Genomic DNA, 23905 nt, shown 5'->3' with positions numbered 1-23905 from the left:
TAGACTAAAACAGTTGAACTCATAAAAATAGATTGGGGAATGATGGCTTTCGGAAGTGTGCATTGCAAAGGAGGATGGAATAGGGAGTTGTCAAAAATTATGAAGTTTTAGATTCAGAGAGAAATACGTTTTGAGATCTATTATACAACAGGGTGAGTATAGTCAATAGTGTATTGTATATTTCAAAATGACTGAGAGTACATTTTAAATGTTTCACCATATAAATGACAGGTAATGACAATTGTGGTGGCTCACACCTGTAATCCCAGCACTTGAGACACCAAGCTGGGAAGATCTCTTAAGTCCATAGTTCCAGACCAGCCTGGGCAATATAGTGGGCCCTTCTCTACAGGAAATTAAAAAAAAAAAAATAGCCTGGCATGGTGGCATGTGCCTGTAGTCCCAGCTACTCAGGAGGCTGATATGGGAGGATCACTTGACGATGGGAACTTGAGACTGCAGTGAACCATGATCATGCCACTGCACTCCAGCCTGGATGACAGACTGAGACCCTGTCTCAAAAATAAATAAATAAGGCCGGGCGCGGTGGCTCAAGCCTGTAATGCCAGCACTTTGGGAGGCCGAGACGGGCAGATCACGCGGTCAGGAGATCGAGCTCCTCCTGTCTAACACAGTGAAACCCCGTCTCTACTAAAAATTAAAAAAAAAACTAGCCGGGTGAGGTGGCGGGTGCCTGTAGTCCCAGCTACTCGGGAGGCTGAGACAGGAGAATGGCGTAAACCTGGGAGGCGGAGCTTGCAGTGAGCTGAGATCCGGCCACTGCACTCCATCCTGGGCGACAGAGCGAGACTCCGTCTCAAAAAAATAAAATAAAATAAAATAAATACATAAATAAGTAAGTTACGATCATGGATATGTTGATTAAATGGAGTTAAACATTCCATGTTGTATATGTATATCAAAATACATCACATTCGACCCCATAAATGTATACATTATGATTTGTTGATTAAACTTGACTTTAATTTCAAAGGAAATTTTTTAAATGGATTGCAATTTTTGACTAAAATATGCATCTTCCTTACAGGATTGTAAACCCTTTGTTTTCTTTATTCCCAATCCTAGCTCATTCCTAGTTTATTGCTTGGCACATAGTTTTGCTCAGTAAATGCTTGCTATATGAAAACAGGATTGAATGAATGCCAGTGGTAAAGTATTACAACCCAAACAGATTTTTCCAGTGACTGACAATATAGAGCAACTGTTCAAAGATTTAAAATTATATTTCTGAGTTCATTTCACACCTCCTGTATTTTCTGGCTCTGTGACCCTGGACAAGTGGCTTACTGTCTCTGACTCTCAAACTTTTCATCAATAAAATGAAAGATAATAACAACTTACCTCATTGAATTGTTATGAAAATTAGATGAGTACAGTGCCTGGTACCAAATTAGCATTTAAAAAAGCTATTATAAGAAGCGATTACAGTGAATGGCACCCAAGTAAATCTGCTAGGTGTTTCTATTTTTAAATGCCATCCTTTTAAAACTAATTTGCTCGCACTCATTTGTTTTCCTTGAGTGCAAAGAAATGTTTCATCTGTCTGGATTCTTAACACACTCTACCAAATTAATTAGAAGAGATGTACCCTTCACTACATTAATAATAGAAAGTCACACTGTAGAAACTTGAGATATTATTGCCTTACCAATTTTTCTTGAAATAGGCAGTGGAGTGTGTCTATTATACATAGAAAGAGTTCCCTTTAAAACATAACTGTGGAAGCATTTTTCTTATTTTGCATTTGCAAGAGACATCTATTTTTTTCTTGAACACCACTTTTCATGTAGCAATCAGAAAAAGGGTTACTGAAGTAATATATTTAAGCTTTTGGTCTGGTTATGCATAATCTAATTTTTATACAGTCTGCACAAATTGTAGCCATTTTGTCAATGTCTGATTATTTTTTTCTCTTAACAATGCAATGACAGTGATTAATTTCTAAACAATGGTAAACAAAAAAAAACCTTACCTTGAAAGTGATTAAAACAGAGTTGCAAACCGTATGAGGGCTGACACATATATAATTTATACACATAATACACCACACACACTCTATGAATGGAATGAATGGTACATCTAAATATTTCTGTAGAAATAATAGAAAATAGGATAATTTGCCCCACTACATTTTGTTAAATGTATTTCCTAGACCTGGTTACATTTTAGATGTTAAAACAGTGGCTATTAGTAGCCACATGTAAGAAAGTTAATGAATTTTAAAGTATGGATTTCAATACAAATAAAAACAGAAATAACTTACTTTTCCTAAAACATTCTCATACAATGCTAACTTGTTTTTTACTTTATGATTATGCTGATTCTATCTATATAATGAATTCACGCTTGGGCTATTTTATCACAAGCAAATTATATCATGAACAAATTGACAAAATTTATCTTGGCTAAGGACATTTTTCTTAGTTATTTTAGGGTAAAACAATTAATTGTTATTATAAGCATCTCTTGACTAGAACTTTGAAATAAGCGATGAAAATTAACCCTACAAATTTATTTTCTTCTATCTGATATGTTTTTGATATATACACATATTTATTCCATCATGTAGTAAATAACCAAACAGGAGCATTCTAAGAAGCTTGGTTGTTGCCAGGGGATGTGTAATGGTATAACTGTTGCGGGAAGTCAGGGACCCCGAATGTAGGAGCTGGCTGAAGCCATGGCAGAAGAACATAAATTGTGAAGATTTCATGGACACTTATTAGTTCCCCAAATTAATATGTTTATAATTCCTTACGCCTGTCTTTACTGCAGTCTCTGAACATAAATTGTGAAGATTTCATGGACACTTATCACTTCCCCGATCAATACCCTTGTGATTTCCTATGACTGTCTTTACTTTAATCTCTTAATCCCATCATCTTCGTAAGCTGAGGAGGATGTATGTCACCTCAGGACCCTGTGATGATTGTGTTAACTGCACAAATTGTTTGTAGAGCATGTGTGCTTGAACAATATGAAATCTGGGCACCTTGAAAAAAGAGCAGGATAACAGCAATGATCAGGGTACAAGGGAGATAACCTTAACTTCTGACTGCTGGTGCGCTAGGTGGAGCAGAGCCATATTTCTCTTCTTTCAAAAGCAAGTAGGAGAAATATCACTGAATTCTTTTTCTCAGCAAGGAACATCCCTGAGAAAGAGAATGTGTCCCTGAGGGGAGGCCTCTGAAAATGGCCGTTTTGGGGGCGGCTGTCTTTTAGGGTTGTAGACAAAGGGATGAAATAAGCCCCTGGTTTCCCATAGCACTCCCAGGCTTATTTGGATGAGGAAATTCCCATCTAATAAATTTTGGTCAGACCATTTGTCTGCTCTCAAACCCTGTTTCTTGATAAGATGTTATCAATGACAATTCGTGCCTGAAACTTCAATAGCAATTTTAATTTCACCCCGTCCTGTGGTCCTGTGATCTCAAACTGCCTCTATTTGCTTTGTGATATTTTATTACCTTGTGAAGCATGTGATCTCTGTGACCCACACCCTATTCATACACTGTCTCCCCTTTTGAAAATCGCTAATAAAAACGTGCTGGTTTTAGGGCTGAGGGGCATTACAGAACCTGCTGACATGTAATGTCTCTCCCAGATACCCAGCTTTAAAATTTCTCTCTTTTGTACTCTTTCCCTTTATTTCTCAGACCTGCTGATGCTTAGGGAAATAGAAAAGAACCCGCGTTGACTACCAGGGGTGGGTTCTCCCCTATATATAACCAAGAGTATTGGTGCTGCACAAAAAAAGGATTCACTTTCAGTTTAAAGTCTATGCACTACAAATAGAAAGACAAGAGAGTGTATGGGGTGGAGGGTCACTGGAGGAGACCATGATCTCTATAAAAGATAGACTAAAAAAAATTATTTACAAAAACTGAACAATACTGTTAAATCTTCTCTAGGATGTCAAATTAAAACCATTAAAATGGAAGTATGCCACTGCTCCTGATCAAGTGGAGATGAAGAAGCAAGGTCTATGACCAGAAAAACAAACAAAAAAGAGACTCTCAAAGAAGATGTAGTGCAACATTTCATGCAGACTAGCATTGACATTTACAGATAGCGGCAAACAAAAAATGCTATTTTTAAGAAATTATTTTTCAGAGCAGTCAGGTTTACAGGAAAAAAAAAAAAAAACTGAGTGAAAAGTATATTCAGTTTCTGTATACCCTCTCTCCCTCAACTTCATTTTCCCTTCCCATTAACATTTTACATTAGTGTAGTACATTTGTTATAATTGATGAGTAGATATTGATAGATTAATATTAACCAAAGGCTATAGTTTATGTTAGAGTTTATTCTTTCCATTTTACATCATAGGGGTTTTGGTCAATGTATTATATCATGGTTTCATCATTATAGTATCATGCTTACTTTTGTCCCACCTATTTATTTCTCTGTCACTGTTCCTGAACCCCTGGCAACCACTAATATTTTTACTGTTTCCAGAATTCTGCCTTTTCCACAATGTCATGTAGTTTTCTTTTTTCACTTAGAAATATTCATTTAAGATTCTTCTAAGTCTTCTGGTGGATTGATAGCTTATCTCTTTTTATCGCTGAGCAATATTTCATCATGTGGATGTTCACAGTTTGTTTATTAATTCACTGATTGAAGGACATCTTGATTATTTCCAACTCTGGCAGTCATGAATAAAGCTACTATAAACATTCCTGTGAAGGTTTTTGTGTGAACAGTTTTCAGTTTATTTGCGTAAATTCTAAGGAGAATGATTGCTGGATCACATGGTAAGAGTATGTTTAATTTTATAAGAAATTGTCAAACTGTTCTAACGTCGCTGTACCATTTTGCATTTCCACTAGCAAAGAATAGGAGTTCCTTTTACTTCACATTTGGTGGTGTCAGTGTTTTTGGTTTTGGCCATTCTGATAGATGTGTACTGGCTCACATTGTTTCTTTAAATTCCAATTCTCTAAAGATATATGATTTTGAGCATGATTTCTTATGCTTATTTGTCATCTTCATATTGTTTTCAGCTTATAATTTTTTGCTTTTAGTGTTTCTTTTACAAAGTCACTGACAAAGCCAGTGTGTGTTTTTTTGCCTTTGTATATAAACCTTAGGATCAGTTTGTAGATAGCCACAAAATAACTGGCCATGATTTTGATTAGAATTCTACTGAATCTAGACTCAGTTGGTAAGAACTAGTATCTTATTAATATCAAGTCTTCCTATCCATGTACATAGAATATCTCATCATTTATTTGAATATTTAAAAATTTTAAAGTTTTGTAGTTTCCTGTATGTGTTTTGTTAGATTTATACATGAGAATGTTTTGGTGGGTGCTAATGTAAATGGTATTTTTTTATTTTAAATTTTAATTATTCATTGCTGACACATTAATAAAGCAACCAACTTTTGTGTGTTAACCTTGTATCCTGTGGCTTTGCTATAGTCACTTTTAGTTTCAATAGGTTTTTTTGGTGTGTGTAAAGAAAAAGTAATATTTTATCTTTCCCAATCTGAATAACTTTTATTTACCTTTCTTATCTTTTCGCACTAGCTAAAACTCCTATTGCAATGTACTAGGAATGGTGAGAATGAAACTTCTTGCCCTGCTCCTGATCTTAGTGAGATACTATCTAGTTTTACCATTAAGACAATTTTTTAGATGTTCTTCAAGTTGAGTAATTTCCCATAATTTCCTATTCTGTTGAGAGTCTTTATCATTAATGGGTATTGGATTTTGTCAGATGCTTTTTCTGTATTTATTTATATAATCATGTAATTTTCTTCTTTAGACCTGTTGATATAATGGATTACATTAATAGATTTTTCAGTGTTTAACCACCCTTACATACATGGAATACATCCCACTTGACTGTGATGTATAATATGTTTTTAAACATTGTCACATAAATTTGCTAATATGTCTTCCAGGACTTGGCTCTATGTTCATGAGAGGTATTGATCTGTAGTTTTTATTTATTTTAATGTCATTGGTTTTGGTATGAGGGTAATGTTGACTTTACAGAATTAGTTAAAATGTATTCTTTCTGCTTCTGTATTCTGGAAGAGATTACAGAGAATTGGTATAATTTCTTCCTTACATGCTTCATAGAATTACATGTGAGCACATCTGTTGCATTCTGATTTGGGAGTTTATTAATATAGTTCTAATCAGATTTTGTATTTCTCCTAGTATAAGTTTTGGAGACATTGCGTCTTTTAAGAAATTTGTTCAATTCATCTACGTTTATCAAACTAGTGAGCATAGAAATTTTATTAGTATACCTTTATTATGCTTTAAATGTCTGTAGGATCAGTAGTGATTGCCCCAGTTTAAATTCTGAAATTAGTAATATGTTTTTGTCTCTTCTTTTTATTATCTTTTCTAGAGATTTATCAATTGTATTGCTCTTTTTAAAGAAGCGGCTTTTTGTTTTGCTGATCTGCTCTATTAGCTTGTTATTAATTTTATTGATTTCTGCTTTAATTTTCATTATTTTTTTCTACCTAGTTTGCATTTAATTTATTGATCTTTTTCTAGTCACCTAAGGAGGAAGCTTCAGATATTAATTTTTGATATCTCTTCTTCCTCACATATGCATTTAATGCTATACATTTTCCCCATCCACAACTTTGTATCCTAAAAAATGTTAATGTTTTATTATTTTTGTCATTTAGTTTGAAATACATTTTAATTTATTTCAAGACTTTCTATGTTATTTAGAAGTGTGTTGTTTAATCTTCATTTATTTAGGTTTTTCTACTTATCTTTCTATTATTGATTACTAGTTTTAATTTCATTGTGTTCTCAGAAGACACAATGTGATGTCAGTTACTTTAAATGTGTTAAGATATGTTCTGTTCCTCCAAATATTTTCTATAGTGGTAAATATTACATGAGAGCTTGAGAAAAATATGTATTTTGCTATTTTTGTGTAAATTATTCTACAGATGCCAACTTGGTATAATTGATGGTGTTTATTAGTACAATTATGACTTTTATATTTTAATTAATAAACTGGATGAGTGATACCAGAAAGAATAGCAGAGTAGGAAATTCTATAAATTTTCTCCATCATAAAAGCAACAACAAAACTGACAAAAATATGTCAGAATCAAATTTTTCAGAATCCTGGAAGTTAACAAAAGTATCAACAATCTGGAAACCATTTATTCAAGTGAAATAGCTGAATTTTTGCAAACAGTAAGCTTTGTGCCATTTTAACATTCCCTATTTCATCCTTCCTAATTCAGCTCCAAAACTCCAAAGTAGACTTAAAAATCAACAGACCATAATTAGGTTTAAAAAAAAAAAAAACCTCAACATATTTCTGGAGCTGAAAGGAGAAAAATAAGGTTAGAGCTTCTTTGAAGTCACATTTCCAGAGAACTGTGATTAATTATTCCTGTTGGCAGTTCTGTATAGGATGCCACATTCAAAGCTGTCTTTATTGGAGCTAATGCAGTGATCACTCAGTGTGTAAAACCTTTTTTCAGAGGAGCATTTGCTATAAACAATTAGAGTCCATTGTTTAGCTGTATTTGTGGCTACCTGGGGTGGTAGATGTAAGATGGAAAAATAATATTGTAACCAAAAACCTATTTTTTTCAAAAGCTAGTAAATGATATATACATATGGGCTTTAAAAAGTGCTACAATGGCCGGGCGCGGTGGCTCAAGCCTGTAATCCCAGCACTTTGGGAGGCCGAGACGGGCGGATCACGAGGTCAGGAGATCGAGACCATCCTGGCTAACACAGTGAAACCCCGTCTCTACTAAAAATACAAAAACTTAGCCGGGCGAGGTGGCAGGCGCCTGTAGTCCCAGCTACTCGGGAGGCTGAGGCAGGAGAATGGCGTGAACCCGGGAGGCGGAGCTTGCAGTGAGCTGAGATCCAGCCACTGCACTCCAGACTAGGTGACAGAGCGAGACTCCGTCTAAAAAAAAAAAAAAAAAAAAAAAAAGTGCTACAATATTTCTTTAATTCTAGAACATCATGCATATGTTTAGGGCTCTGTGTTTGCCCAGAACTGTCTGCATCTCTACAAAGATAAGAAAAGACCTTAATCTCTGAACTCGAAGATCTGCCCTAATAAAAAGTGAACGCTAGGACACAGGTGTCAGCCCCCTTCCTGAGAGTTCATGATGTGCTCCAATATACATGCATGCATACATAACTTCTCAGAAAAGCTTGTCAGAGTTATTGGTTCCAAATGTTTAAGGAAATGCATGTAATACCACTATTAGACTACTAACACATAAAAGTATAGATGCTAGTGGTCATGCATGACAGAAGATTTAAAACATTAATTAGAAAAGTCACTATAGGCCGGGCGCAGTGGCTCACGCCTGTAATCCCAGCACTTTGGGAGGCCGAGGTGGGCGGATCACAAAGTCAGGAGATCGAGACCACGGTGAAACCCCGTCTCTACTAAAAATAAATAAATGAGCCGGGCGCAGTGGCGGGCGCCTGTAGTCCCAGCTACTCAGGAGGCTGGGGCAAGAGAATGGCGTGAACCCAGGAGGCGGAGCTTGCAGTGAGCCAGGATCGCGCCACCGCACTCCAGCTTGGGCGACAGAGCGAGACTCTGTCTCAAAAAAAAAAAAAAAAAAAAAAAAAAAAAAGAAAAGTCACTATATAGTCTACCATCAACAACAATAGGAATAAACACTAACAAAAACAAATCCTGTGGAGGCAGAGAATCTGATTTCTTGAGTTGCCACGTTATATTAATTAAATGTCCAGTTGATGTCAAAATAACACATGCAAAGAAACAAGAAAACATGAGCCATACACAAGAAAAAGCAATCAATTAAATGCCTGAGAAAGCACAGACATTGGACTAACTATGCAAAGAGTTTAAATCAGCTTTTTAAAATGTGTCCAAAGAACTATAGGAAAATATGTTAAAGAACTAAAAGAAATTATAATAATGAAGCCTCATCAAATAAAGTATATCAATGAAGAGGCAGAAATTATAAGACAAAGACAGTAAGTAGAAATTCTTGAGTTCAAAAACACAATAATTGAACTAAAAAAATTACTGAAGGAATCATAGAAGACCTAGGCAGGCAGAAAAGAAGAATTAGCGAAATTGAAGACAAAACAAGTGAGATTTATTTTGTGTTTCAGAAACTAAAAGAAAAAAGAGTAAAGAAGAATAAAAAGATGTTCAGAGACATTTGAGGCATCATCAACTATACCAACATCTGCATAATGAGAATTCCTACAAAGAAGAGAAAGAAAGAGAGAGAAAGAGGAAGAGAAATATCTAAAGAAAGAATGCCCATAAACTTCCCTAATTTAATGAAAACATTAAACAACACAATCCAAAAGCTCACTGAACTCTAAATACGACACAAAGACATTCACTTCTAGATCTATTATAACTAAGCTGTTGAATGACAAAGATGGAGAAAATAGCAAAAACAGAAGAAGCAACTTATTGGATTAACAAGATTCGCTCAATAAGCTTAACAGCTGATATCTCTGCAAAAATTATGAAAGCCAGAAGACAGTAGAGTCATACATTCAAAGTTCTGAAAGCAAAGGACCTTCAAGAAAAAAATTATATATCCAGATATGGAATCCAGATATTGTTCAAAAATTAGGAAGAAGTTAAGGCTTTCCTAGGTAATCAAAAATTGAGAGGGTGTGTCAGTAACTGCATTGATTACAAGAAATATAAAAGAGAGTCCCCAAGGGTGATATGAAAGCACACTAGAAAGTAAATCAAATCTACATAAATAAAGAGCATCAGTAAATGTAACCACAGAGGTAAATACAAAAGACTATACAAATGTATTTTTGTTTGTAGCTTTCTAAAAATCAACTATAGAATTTAAATGCCAATTTAAATACATTTTAGATTTAAAGGACAGTGAATGATTATAAATCTTTGTTGAGTACATGGTGAATAAATATCGATTTTCATGGCAATAACAGCATAAAGGAGGAGGGAATTAAGTTAAATAGGTGAAATGTTATATATTATTAAAATTAAGTTGGTATTAAATATAGATTATTAGAAAGTAACATGTTAATTGTATTCCCCAGGGAAATAGCTAAAAATAGATTGAAAAAATCAATTAAAAACAAGTAAATTAAAATGGTATTGCAGAAACTATTCAATACAAAAATGCCACAATAATACATGAGTAAGGGAACACAGAAGACTAAGACATATAGAAAACACATAATAAAAATCAGACACAAATCTTATCAGTGATAACACTAAATGGTAATGGAATAAATGCTGTAACTAAAAGACAGTGATAAGCAGGATTAATCAAAATCCATAGCCTGATTGTTTACAATCTATAGGAAACCTGCTTTGGATTCAAAGACATAATACTTTGAAAATAAAAGGACAGGAAAAGATATGCCTTGGAAAAAGTGGCTTTAAAAATATTAGACTAAATTGACTATATGGATAAAATGTTACTAGAGACAAAGGTGGCCATTTTATCATGACAAAAAAGTTGACGTATTATAAAATACAACAATTTTAAACATATATGCAACCTAATAGCAGAGCCCCAAGATACATGAAGGAAAGGCTGACGTAATTGAAGAGGAAATGGACAATTCAACAATAATATTTGGAAACTTCAATACCACAATTTTAGTAATGGATAGAAAAACTAAATAGTAGATCAACAAGAAAGTAGAATACTTTAATACTGCAAATTAACCTAATGTAACAGAAATGTATAGAACAGTCCTACCAACAACAGCAAAGTACACATTCTTCGCAAGTACACTTGGACATTCTCTGGGATAAACAGTGTTAGGCCACAAAACATGGCTCAATAAATCAGAAAGATTGAAATCATATAACTTATGTTCTCCAGTGATAGTAGGATTAAATTAAAACTTAATAAAAAAGAAAATGTGGAAATTTACAAATATGTGCAAATTAAGCAGCACCCTCCTAAATAAGCAATGGATCACTTGAGAAATCATAATGTTCATTAGAACAGTATTTTGACATAAATTAAAACCAAACCATACATACCAAAATTTATAGGATTCTCATAATTGCTGAGAAGGGTTATTTATAGCTGTAAATAACATAAAAAACTATATTAAATTAATAACCTAATCTTTCACCTCAGGAAACTAAAAAAGGAACAATATTATATGGGAATATGGGGATATGTCTAGAAAATGCATAATAAATTTGAAAAGTTTATTTTCAACAATCAAAAAAAACTAATGGATTTAGTCACCTTCAGTCAAAATATAATATTTAGCTATAAAATTGTAAATTATCATTCAATAGGAGCTAAACGTATAAGCTTGTACAAGTATTAAAATGCCTTGGATTCTAACACAAAAATAAAAGTATTTTAGATCAATAAATGGTAAAGTAAACTACCATTTAATTTATAGAAATTTGTTGGAAATAAAGAAGTAAACCCTAAAAAAGAAAGTTTACAAAAAGTTAAATATCTTAAACCACCAAATAGTTGATGATAAAACATATTTATAACAATATCAAAGGTTAGTTAGGAAAGGGGAGAAAGTTTTGTCTACAAAGCCTTTTAAATTTACAACAAAATTTCAATCTACAGCTAAAAAATATCAAACATGTGGGGTAGAAATATTTGAATCATTTTTATTTGTCAAATAAGATTTTTAATACATGAGAGGAAATTAATGTTTCCTTTATTGAGTCATGTGACTGTATGATATATATTAAATATAATTGTCTGTTTTACAAAGAAAATTCTATTAACAAATGTCATGCATATCGTTGCTATAATCATTCATTATATAGGTGTAAATGCCACAGAATATAGACAGGTTATAGAACTGTTAAATAAGATACAATGAGGCCGGGTGCAGTGGCTCATGCCTGTAATCCCAGCACATTGGGAGGCTGAGACAGGCAGATCACGAGGTCAGGAGTTTGAGACCAGCCTGACCAACATGGTGAAATCTCATCTCTGCTAAAAATAAAGAAATTAGCTGGGTGTGGTGGTGCACTCCGGTAATCCTAGCTACTTAGGAGGCTGAGGCAGGAGAATTGCTTGAACTCGGGAGGCGGAGATTGCAGTGAGTCGAGATTGCACCATGACACTCCAGCCTGGGCGACAGAGTGAGACTGATCAAAAAATAAATAAATAAATAAATAAACAAATAAATAAATATAAAAAATAAAAGATACAATGAATTTAACAATCTCTTTTTTTCCTTTTTGCCATACTCACTGGTTATGCCATGGAAAAAATTTGTAACAATTTTCTGTGTTGTTATCTTCCTTTCTAGTTTAACCTGAGAGAAAACTAATGCACGGAAGAAAATAATTTAAATGAAAGGAAAATAATAGCAGTGAGATTTTCATTTGCTCAATGATAATATACTACATAAAAATAAGATAACTATGAAACTGAAGAAAATGAAAACCTTATATGTAATTTAACTATTCTGGTATAACAGTTTAAGTAGAAATGAACATTTTTCATTCCACAAAACTATTAAAAAAACATTTTTTTACATTCCTCTAACATTAATCAATAGTCAAGACATTAATTAGAATCAACAGTGTTATGTAAACTGACTGCAAAAATAAAATATTTATTTTTTCATTTCAATATAATTAAAGCTGTTTTTCAATTTATTGAACATGTCTTTTAATCTGCTATTAATATCCATGTGTTCACAAAAGAGACAGTACGTTTTCTTTTCTTAGACAAAATGGAACTGAAAATTTAAAACTTCAATACAGATAAAAATATTAAAGAAAATTAATTTTTAATATTTGATTATTGACTCCATAATAAAAATGTTGTGTACAAGTTGAGGTATAAGTATAAAATTCATGCCAAATTTTTTTAAAAATGTAAAATAGCTCACTAGTAATTTTATGTTGATTACATGTAGAAATGATATTATTTTGGATGTATAGGGTTAAATAAATTATATTGCGAAGAGTAGTTTCACCTGCTTCTTTTTGTTTTTAATTGTGACAGCTAGAAAATTTAGTATGACAAATGTGCTCTACTGTGTATTCCTGCCAGAGAGCACTGGTATATAAAATGCCTGTGTTTGTTTTAAAGACATTACTAATGTGTCCCTTTTCACCCTCTTCAAGTATCTCTCATGTTCTCAATTATTCCTTACAGATTGGGAATTAACAATATATTGGTCAATTCTTCTGTAAATTACTAATCACCTGGAATTAGAGGACAGAAATTTAGGACAGTTGAATTCTTCCATAGCATCTTTTTGAGAATTCTCATCTTTAATTACATCAAATGAATGTTAATTCTACTTTTTAAATATCTTTGGTAGTGTTTTTTTTGGTAAGTAATACATAGTCAAAACCAGAGTTTATGAATTACAGTCATTTATCTGTTACAGAACTCCATAAACTGCAGTTAGCTTTTCTGTCTTTCTACTTCCTCTGAACACAACATTGAAACATTTGCTGTTTTGGGAATTCTCCAAAAGCCTTTCATTTGGGCTTTTGATTTAATTTTTGTAAGCCTGTAACATTTATATTTGTCCTTAGTCAATGATGCTCCTTCCATCTTGGGATATGTAATTATTTTGTTTCTTCTGTGGGTTTTAATGTCTGGTATATAAAATGCAGCATGCAGTTTTAGAGTACTCAGATAGTCCACAAAAGTGTATGTGAGCTTAAAGAAAAAGTACTGGATCAGCCATGGATAGAATTTACATTAAGCTGCAAAGAGTGCTGTTAGCTGACAGTCTATAGCTGTTTGCATCTTCGGGTGTAATAATCTGCATTGGTTAAACAAATTTTATGCTTCATTGTGTAAATGAAATGGGTAGAAACCCGTTTTCTACCCTGTGATGCATGGTTAGTTTTTTGTGTCACCGTGTCTAAGCTAGAGTATCTAACACTAGTCTAGGTATTGCTGTGAAACTATTGGATGTTTTGGCTAATATCTACAATCTGGTAACTTTTAGTGGAGGATGTGACCCTTGATAATGAATGTAGGCTTCATATAATCAGTTCAAAGCCTTAAGGGCAAAAATTAAGTTTTCTCTGAGAAGGAGTTCTGTCTCAACAGTGTAATTATGAACTCCTGTTTGAGTTTTCAGCCAGATGACCTGCCCCGATTTTGGACTTACCAGACTCCACAGTCACATAAACCAATTTCTTCAAATAGATAAGTAAATAAAATTGTATAATATATAAAATAGGCCGGGCGCAGTGGCTCAAGCCTGTAATCCCAGCACTTTGGGAGGCCAAGGCGGGTGGATCACGAGGTCAGGAGATCGAGACCATCCTGGCTAACATGGTGAAACCCCGTCTCTACTAAAAAATACAAAAAACCAGCCGGGCGTGGTGGCGGGCGCCTGTAGTCCCAGCTACTTGGGAGGCTGAGGCGGGAGAATGGCGTGAACCCGGGAGGCGGAGCTTGCAGTGAGCCGAGATCACGCCACTGCACTCCAGCCTGGGAGACACAGCGAGACTCCGTCTCAAAAAAAAAAAAAAAAAAAAAAAAAATATATATATATATATATAAAATATATCATATTTTTATATATATATAAACATACACACATTCATATTTTTCTTATTATGTTTCTCTGGAGAACCCTGAATGATACATGCCCTGTAGAAATAAAGGTATTTAGTTTCTTCTCGTTTGGGTAAGAGAAGCAGAAAAAAGAAAGAAATATTGATTATCATCTAATATTGCAGTTCTTTGTGGTTTGAAAAATATTTTGTTTACTAAAGTAATTATGTTATATCAAAGCCTTAAAATTCTGTATCTGTGTAAGATTTCTTAAAAGTTGTACTTGGAAAATGTAGTATTTCAGACAAAGAATTTGCTTTACAAGAAATTATTCCAAAAATACTTTTATATAATGTATGCATTTGTGACAAAGTAAACCAAGTGCAATAATCTGATATTCTTTCTTTTGTCATTAAAGTCATTATTTAATATTTGACATTGGAATATGTAACAAAATCTCATGATTAATTGCCTTAAGTTTTCAAAATGTAAATTGCCATTGTCTCAGTGAAGAACCAGTTATCACACCAAAAATTGGCATTCAGCTATAGATTTCTCAATAAATATTTAGCATGGTGCATGGAACACAGAGTCGTGGGATATTTGCTCCCACATATTTGTTTATATTCTGAAATAAACTGGCAACAATCTTGTTCAGCTAGTAGAAAATGACAACTATATTGATTTGTGAAAAGTAAATGAAGAATAAATACCAAAGTCAACATAATATATGATAAAGCAAATATGGAACTCATTTATTCTCATGTAGAAAAGAGTTGAAGAGAAATATAAAGCTAAGTGAAATCTGACTGAACATTGGGGTTCAAAATATAAGACAATTCTGAAGCAAAGGGATTCTCTGGAAGATGTGAGGTGCCTGAAGAGGCTGAAATGTAGTGAAGTGTCAGCTCCATGGGGTAAGGTGCTATTTCTGCTATATGATGAAAAAGATGGCAAGGCAGGGCTGAATTTAACTGAGAGGCAGATGAGTCTTTTAAAGCTCATTTTTTATGTAAGGCTTTGAGGGTGCCTGTTTAGTAAAGAGTTAGGGTGCTTAGCACACTTAGGGTGCTCAAACCCTGCATGTTTCAAAGAAATGACTAGTCTTTGGCTCCTAGAATATTGACTTTGAGCTTTGGACAATTTGAGTCTGGTAAAGTATGTCTTCATATTAGTGAGGGCTCTTTACAGAAACAAAACAAATAGCGTATATATAGATATAGAGAATGAACTTTCTTCACCTTCATTATCATTTTTAATTGAAACATAATTTTACATGTGTATGGGATAATATTTTGATACATGTATATAATTTATAATGATTAAATCAGGATACTTAGCATATCCATCACCCCAAACATTGATCATTTTTTGTGTTGAGAACATTCAAATCCACTTTTCTATTTATTTAAAATACACAATGAGTTATTTGTAATTATAGTTACCCTATAGTGCTGTAGAACACTACAATTTATTCTTCTTGTATAGCTGTACTTGTGCATCTGTTAATCAACCTTTGACTGTCTCTATTCCCAAATACTCTTCCCTGCCTCTAGTAATGACTCTTCTACTCTCTACCTTTATGAGATCAAATTGTAAGCTTCCACGTATAAATATGAACATACAACATTTATCTTAGGAAAAGATTTATTATGAGGAATTGACTCATATGATTATGGAGTCTGAGAAGTCCCAGCATCTGCCTTCTGCAAGCTGGAGGCCCAGAAATGCTGGTATTAATGAAACTAATGGCAAAGACTAATTACTTTTGCACCAACCTAAATAGTTTTGGTCCAAGCCTACAGGCCTGAGAACCAGAGGATCTAATGTCCAAGTGCAGGAGAAGATGGATGTTTAAGTGCAAGCACAGGAAGGCAGAGAGAATTTGCCCTTCTTTCACCTTTTTGTTCTATTCCTGTCCTCACCATGTTGGATGATGCCCCTCACATTGGTAAGGATCATCTTCTTTACTTAATTTAAAAAGTAAAATGCTAATCTCTTTTGAAAATACCCCAAAAAACATACCCAGAAAGAATGTTTTGTCATGTATCTGGGCATTCTAATCAAATTGACACATAAAACTAACCATTACAGGCTTTGCATACCTGAGACCTTAACCCATGCCAGACAGTCTTTACTAAATAATGTGGTTAAGAACCAATATCTGTTTTTGTCCACCTGAGGCCCTGGTCCATACTTTATCAGTTTGACCTCTGCAGGGTGGAGAACTGAAGACTGAATAGTCATTTGACTATCCCATGTTTGTATAATTGACCCTCCCCTAAAAATCCTGGACCCAAGGCTCAGATGATCTTCCATAGTTGGAAATAACTTTTGTAAATGTTGCCTCACATCATTGCTGGGAGAATTAAGCACTGTGCATGAGACTCCACTGGGAGAACACAAGCTGGTGCCTAATTTTTCCCAGACTCCACTCTATGAACCTTGTTCTTTTATTTTAATCTGTACACATTTGCCATAATAAAAAATACCTGTGAGATTGGCAGCTTTTCTTTTCCAAGTTCTGTGAGCCATTCTAGCAAGTCAAAGAACCTGAGGATGGTCTTGGGAAACTCCTGACACACTATATCAAGGGTATTACAATATTCTTAATATGCGAAAAAGAACGAAGCATTCTTCCTGGCTAGGAAGAATTGATCAACAGGCTTGTAGAAGGGTTATCCATGGATTTTTGGGCCCAGAACTGTGCCAGTTGCACCCAGAAAAAAATGGGGTTCTCTAGATACTACTACAAAGTGGTGCAGGCCATCAAAAAGTAGAATTTAGCTATATCCGAATAAAGAAATGTCAGGTCCAGTAAAGCTCTTCTTGATTCCATTGCCATCCTTAATCATAGCCACCATTTATAGAGTGCCTATTAGGGACCAAGGTTTGATTACATATACTGTAATCACTGGAGATTTAAATCTCCATATTCGAGACTTAAAAACATCGAATAATGAAGAGGAAAAATCACTTACTCTTAATTATTCATAAAGCTGGTATGTGAGAGAGAAAGGGTTTGAAATCATGTTGTACTTGTGATTTTTAAATATTTTTCGTGTTGTGTGTTCATGACAGGAATATGAAAAATTCCTTTTTTTTAAATTCCTTTTCTCTTTTTATATTTTGTAAAATCTTTGTGAAAGTGGTAGAAACTCAATTATATTTTCAGTTTTTGGCTGTATCAGAGCTTGCTAAAATTGTTTTCACGTGGAAGAGTACCCTTCTAGGGCCTGGGTGAGATGGTGGCAGCTTGAGAAACCAAAGTCAGAGAATTGCAAAGGGGAATAAATCATGTGTACCCCTAAAGCTGTAAAAAAAATAAAATCAATGAGACAAAGTCAATGGGCCTAATCAATTGTAGATGTCAATCTGTAAAAGTCTGTTTTTACTATGTGGGTTGTACAAAAACAAACATCAGGCTAAATTTGGTAGATTGGTCATAGTTTTTCAATCCATCCTCTGAGGAAACGTGAAGCATAGGCAAGCGTTAGAGGAAGGACTAAAGTTTTTATTCAAAGTTCACAGATTATCCACCTGGGTGTGGTAGAAAAATGCAGGGTAAAACTTTAAACACAGAGATTAGTGGCTGTATAATAGATTATTAAGATTTCAGGGTACCTGCAGGAGAAAAACGTCCCTCCTGTCATGTTCATCAGTTTTCTTCCCGTCTTACCTGTCTCTAGGACAATCTAGTTCTGTTTTTATGGCTTATCTACAGAGAAGTACTAAGTTTCTAAAAGGCTCTGGTTGTATCCTAAAGATTCATCCATGACCTAAAGAAACAGAATCCAATATGCCTGATGAGGCATATTGCTGCTTGTAATCTGAGACTGTGAGCGCTTCGTCAGCAGAGCATTACTGACTGAAATATAGATTGAGGATCACTTGTAGAAAACCCTTCTTTATTTAAGTTTTTATAATGATGGAAAATAGAAAATATTTCTATCCACTATAAAAATAAATAATAACATGAGATTGGGTCTCAGTTAATTCAGTGTAGAAAGTAATATTTTTTCATGAAAAATGAATGATAGAGCTTTCCTAGAGAGAAAAGATAAAGAATTATATCCCAGACTCTTAAGTTATTCCTGTCTTTTAGCATCAACATAGAATCAAGAAGGGGAAGGAGGGTGAAACATTAAAAGATAAGGCTCTGCTTATCCAACCTTGAGCAGTCCCAGAGTTAAACTCTCCTTTCAGTGATGTTCCAGGTCTACATTTCGTAAAAACATCCATATCTAAAGACAGTGTTCATCAGAAAATAGGAATCTCAGAGCAGTAACTCATAGGAAGGAAATCAGATATAAGGAAGTTCTAGGATCCTTGTTCATCCATGACAATTAAACAGTAATGGGTTTTGCACATTGGTTGGTGATATGAATATTGGAAGGACTGGCTGTTGGTCAGCCCTAGAGGAAGGAATTCTGAGTTTTCATTTATACAAGAAGTTAACTTTTCTGAGTTTCATACTAGAGGACAGGAGGCACTGCTCCAACCTCTTAGCTTAGCCTTATTAAAAATATACAGAAGTCTAGCACTGAGTCCTTTTTTTAAAAAAATTATTCCGTAAGAAAGTAGCAAACATGAAACGTCTATATGTGTGTAGGTGGGAATTTTTCAGAGAAACTTTTGTGGGCCTAGATAAACTCTTTCCCTCAAATAAAGAGTACTTGGTTTTCAATGATCCTACATGGTCAAAGAGACATCAAACATTGCTTTTTACACATTGCTAGTGGAATAGTAAAATGGAATAGTTGCTTTGGAAAACAGGTACTTCTTCAGAAAGTAAAATACAGAATTATCTTATGACCAGGCAATTCCACTCCTAAGTATATACACAGGAAACCTAAAACATATGATTAAACAAAAATCTTCTATGTGAATGTTCATAGCAGTATTTTTTATAATAGCCGGAAATTGGACAGTTCTTATGTCCATAAATTAATAAATAAACACACAAAATGGCATATCCATAAAATAGAATATTATCTAGCCATAAGGGTGAAGTACTGATACAAGCTACAACACAGATCAACTTTGAAAATATTAAAGCAAGTGAAAGAAGTCAGACTCAAAGCCACATGCAGCTTGATTTTATTTATACAAAATGCCCATCCACAATAGGCAAATCTAGAGTCAAAAAATAGATTAATGTTTATCAGAAGATAGAAAGAGAAGGGTATGTTTGCTAATGGTTATGGAGCTTCTTTTAGGGACAATAAAAATATTCTGGAATTAGGTAAGATTATTGTTGCACAACTTTTTGAATATACCAAATGTAACTTCATATTATACTTTAAAGCGTTAAGAATGTATACCAAACAAGAATGTACGCCAAAATTATAGTAGGATCTTCTTTGAGATGGATAAGAGGGACATAGTTATTAAATAGAGTGAAACTTCCAAAAACTACCCAAAGACATAAGACAAAATATTATAAATTGCTAATTGTAGGCTTTAAAAATTACTCTTTATGTTATATTTAAAAATTTCAAGGGAAAATATTTTCCATTTTATTTCTACTGTATTTCCAGTAAAATTTATAAAAATTGCATTTTAACTGTATGACACAAATTAAAAATAAAGCCCTCTGGCATAGTTTTGCTTAAAGTTACAAGAAATTTCTTGCATACTGTGCCTTTAGGGTTCTGACGATGTGTTAATCATTAAATAAGATGTTCAATAAGATGAAAGAGAAAACAGCAGGAAACCACTCAAGGTACAATATAACCCTTTGATTAGAAGCAATTACTTCTCAAATTAATCACATGTAACACCAACTGTTGGCTTATTTATTATCTTACTCTATAACTTACACTTCATATTCAGAAAGAGTGAGGGTTCTCTTCTGGAAATTAGGAAACAAATTCAGGTGCCTTTTTCATTTTCATTGAAACTGTTAGTTGAAATAAAATGTAAAGAGTTGATAGTATAAAGGAAAGGGAAAAATGAAAGATAGGACTATAGATTGAAATTCACATGATTTGTAGTCTTGAGAAAATTTGTCTCTTCAATATATATTGAAAATTCTAAAAGGAAGTCAGCAGCCACTCCTACTGAAAAATAAAAAGAAGGAAAGAAATCTAACCAAGTTGAAAAGAAATAGTCTTCCTCTGCCTCAAAAGTAAGTGAACTAAGGCTGATGTCTTAATTTACCCAATTTGATGTGCTACACAGAGCTGTCCCAAAAGTAACCTTGGATATATTTAGGTTATATTTGTCACTACAATGTTATAAATCCATGCATTTATAGTCAATTGCTTTTTGACAAAGGTACCAAGAACATAATGGGGAAAGGACAGCCTTTTTCATAAATGGTGTTGGGAATACTGGCTCTTCACATGCAGAATAAATTGGATCTTTATCTGACATCATAGACAAAAGTCAATTCAAAAGAGATTAAAGACTTAAATTTAAAACCTGAAACTTAAAACCACTAGAGTAAAAGCTTCATGATATTGGTTTGGGCTCTGGGCAATGATTTTCTGGATATGACCTCAAAGGCACGGGCAACTAAAGCAAAAATAGACAAATGAGATGGCCTGAAACTGAAAAACTTATCCACAACAAAGGAACAATTAACAAAGTGAAGAGACAGTTCACAGAAAGGAAGAAAATATTTGCAAACCATACATCAGATAATGGGTTAATATCCAAAATAAAAAGGCTTCCAAATGACTCAATAGCAAGAAAACAAACTGATTAACAAATAGGCAAAGGACCTGAACAAACTTTTCTCAAAAGAAGACACAGAAATAGCCAACAGGAACATGAAAAAGTACTTGGTATCCACTAATCATTAGGGAAATGCAAATTGAAACTGCACTACTGAGATATCACCCCATACCTCTAAAACAGCTTTTATCAGAAAAAAAAAAAAAAAAAAAAGGAAAAGTGTTGGCAAAAATGTGGAGGAAAGTGAACTCTTGCACATTGTCGATGGGAATGTAAACTAGTACAGATATGATTGAAAACAGTATGGAGGTTCCTCAAAAAACTAAAAACTAAATAAATAAATAAATAAATAAATAAATAAATAAAACTACCATATGCTCCAGTAACCCCACTTCTGGGTATATATTCAAAGGAATGAATATCAGTATGTCAAATGGATATCTGTACTCTCATGTTCATTTCAGTATATTTTTTATCAATATCCAAGATATATAAACAACTTAAGTATCGATCGGTGAATGAATACATAAAGAAAATGTGGTATATACACAACAGACTATTCAGCATTAAAAAAGAAGAAAACACTGTCATTTGTGACAACGTAGATGAACCCGGAGGGCATTATGCTAAGTGAAATAAGCCAGGCACAGAAAGATAAACACTTCATGTCTCAATTATGAGTAGAATCTAAAAAAGTTGAATTCATACAAGAAAAGAGTAGAATGATGTTTACCAGAGACTAGGGATGGAGGGTAGGAGGAAAGAGAAAGGCAGTTGTTTACCAAAGGGTAAAATTACAAATTTAGAAGAGGATTGTTTTGAGATTTATTGTACAGCAGAGTAACTATAATCAATAATAATGTGTTATATATTTCAAAATAAGTAAGTTTGTACATTTCAAATGTTTCCTCATAAATAATAAGCAAGAGGCGTGATAAATATATTAATTAATTTTGTTTAATCATTATATATTTTATACATATATGAAACCATCACATTGTACCCCATAAATGTATGCAATTATGAATTGTCAATTAAACATATTTTATATATTTATTTATTTATTTTGAGTCAGAGTTTCACCATGTCACCCAGGCTGGAGTGCAGTGGTCACTGCAACTTCTGCCTCCACAGGCGTGTGCCGCCATGTCTGACTAATTTTTGTTTTTGTTTTTGTTTTTGTTTTTGTTTTTGAGACGGAGTCTCACTCTATCACCAGGCTGGAGTGCAGTGGCGCAATCTCGTCTCACTGCAACCTCTGCCTCTCAGGTTCAAACAATTCTCCTGCCTCAGCCTCCAGAGTAGCTGGGCCTGCAGGTTCACGCCACCATTCCCCGCTGCTATTTCTTGCATTTTTAGTGGAGACCATGTCTGGCTAATTTTTGTATATTTTGTAGAGACAGTTTCACCATATTGCCCAGGCTTGTCTCAAACTTCTGAGCTCAAGCAATCTGCCTGCCTCTTCCTCCCAAAGTACTACAATTACAGGCCTGAGCTGCTGTCCTGGTTGTCAATTAAAATTATATTAATAAAATACATTAAAATTAAAAACAAAATATGAAATAGTAGTGATGGGGTATACTTTATTTATAAATTATATGTAAGTGTTTACTAAGATTGAGAAAAGAAAATATCTGAGACTCCACCACTAGCAACCTATACCATGAAATAGTTCTTTAGTGGATTGTCGTAATACCTGATTAAAATTCAATTCTTAATAATAATAGCAGTGATTTTATATTGCCTTATCAGATCAATGTTTGAATATTGATTTAAATGTGGATCTAGCCTAGAAGGTTAGTGTGTTGCAATGGAAATGAAAAAAAAAAAAAGCATAAAATTAAATTTGAAAGACTTAGCTTTATGTACTCGTTTACATTCTGGTTTCCTAGTTGCTATTAGGTGAGAATAATGACAATATCATAAAGTATTAGTGATTTTATTTTCGTAAACATTATTTTTCTCTTTGCAAAAACCACTTCTCTGTTATAGTTCTGATTACAAATCTCAGCATTTCAGGGTCCCTCCAAACTTTTATATTTCCAAAACTCAAATTCTTCACACTATTCTCACAGCCATCAGGCTTCCTTTAGGAATTTCCTACCACAGTGATTTCTCAGTGTTTTTTTTTTTTTTTTTTTTTTTTTTTTTTTTTTTTTTTTTCCTTCTTGCAATTATCTAATACATATTTTTTTCTATTTTAACTTATTTGAAATATCTGATGTGATTTATGTTTTACTCATCCCTAACCATTAAGATGTCTACAAAGATTTAAATAGAATTCTTTAACAATGAGGGTTCTTATAATTTAGTAAAAATTGTGAAAAAGAGCTATCTACTCACATAACAAAAACAGGATTGCATTAAATTAAGATCATGAACCCTGGATCTCAGATGCCTTGGCTATAATCCTTGCTCTGACAATTACTGTGTGGTATAGGAAAATCCCGACATTTACCATATTTTTTATTTACTCTATAATTGTTTCTTAAATTTATATATTAGATTAGTTGCAGACCTTATTATGAATATTAAAAAATTGAGATAAAACCTCTTTTGGTTTGTGATTTACAGCCTACTAGAGAAATGCATGTAATTCAACAATAATAATGCTAAATTTTAGAGATGTCCTAAAGAAGATTTTATAGCAATTAATTTTTCATTTTATTATAAATTTGAAGTAGTCCTGGTAGTTAGTAAAGTACAATGATTAAAATAAGGTTC

Source organism: Macaca fascicularis, chromosome 15 (assembly GCF_037993035.2).
Source record: "Macaca fascicularis isolate 582-1 chromosome 15, T2T-MFA8v1.1".
Lineage (NCBI taxonomy): Eukaryota > Metazoa > Chordata > Mammalia > Primates > Cercopithecidae > Macaca > Macaca fascicularis.
Note: the sequence above shows the minus strand (reverse complement) of the source record.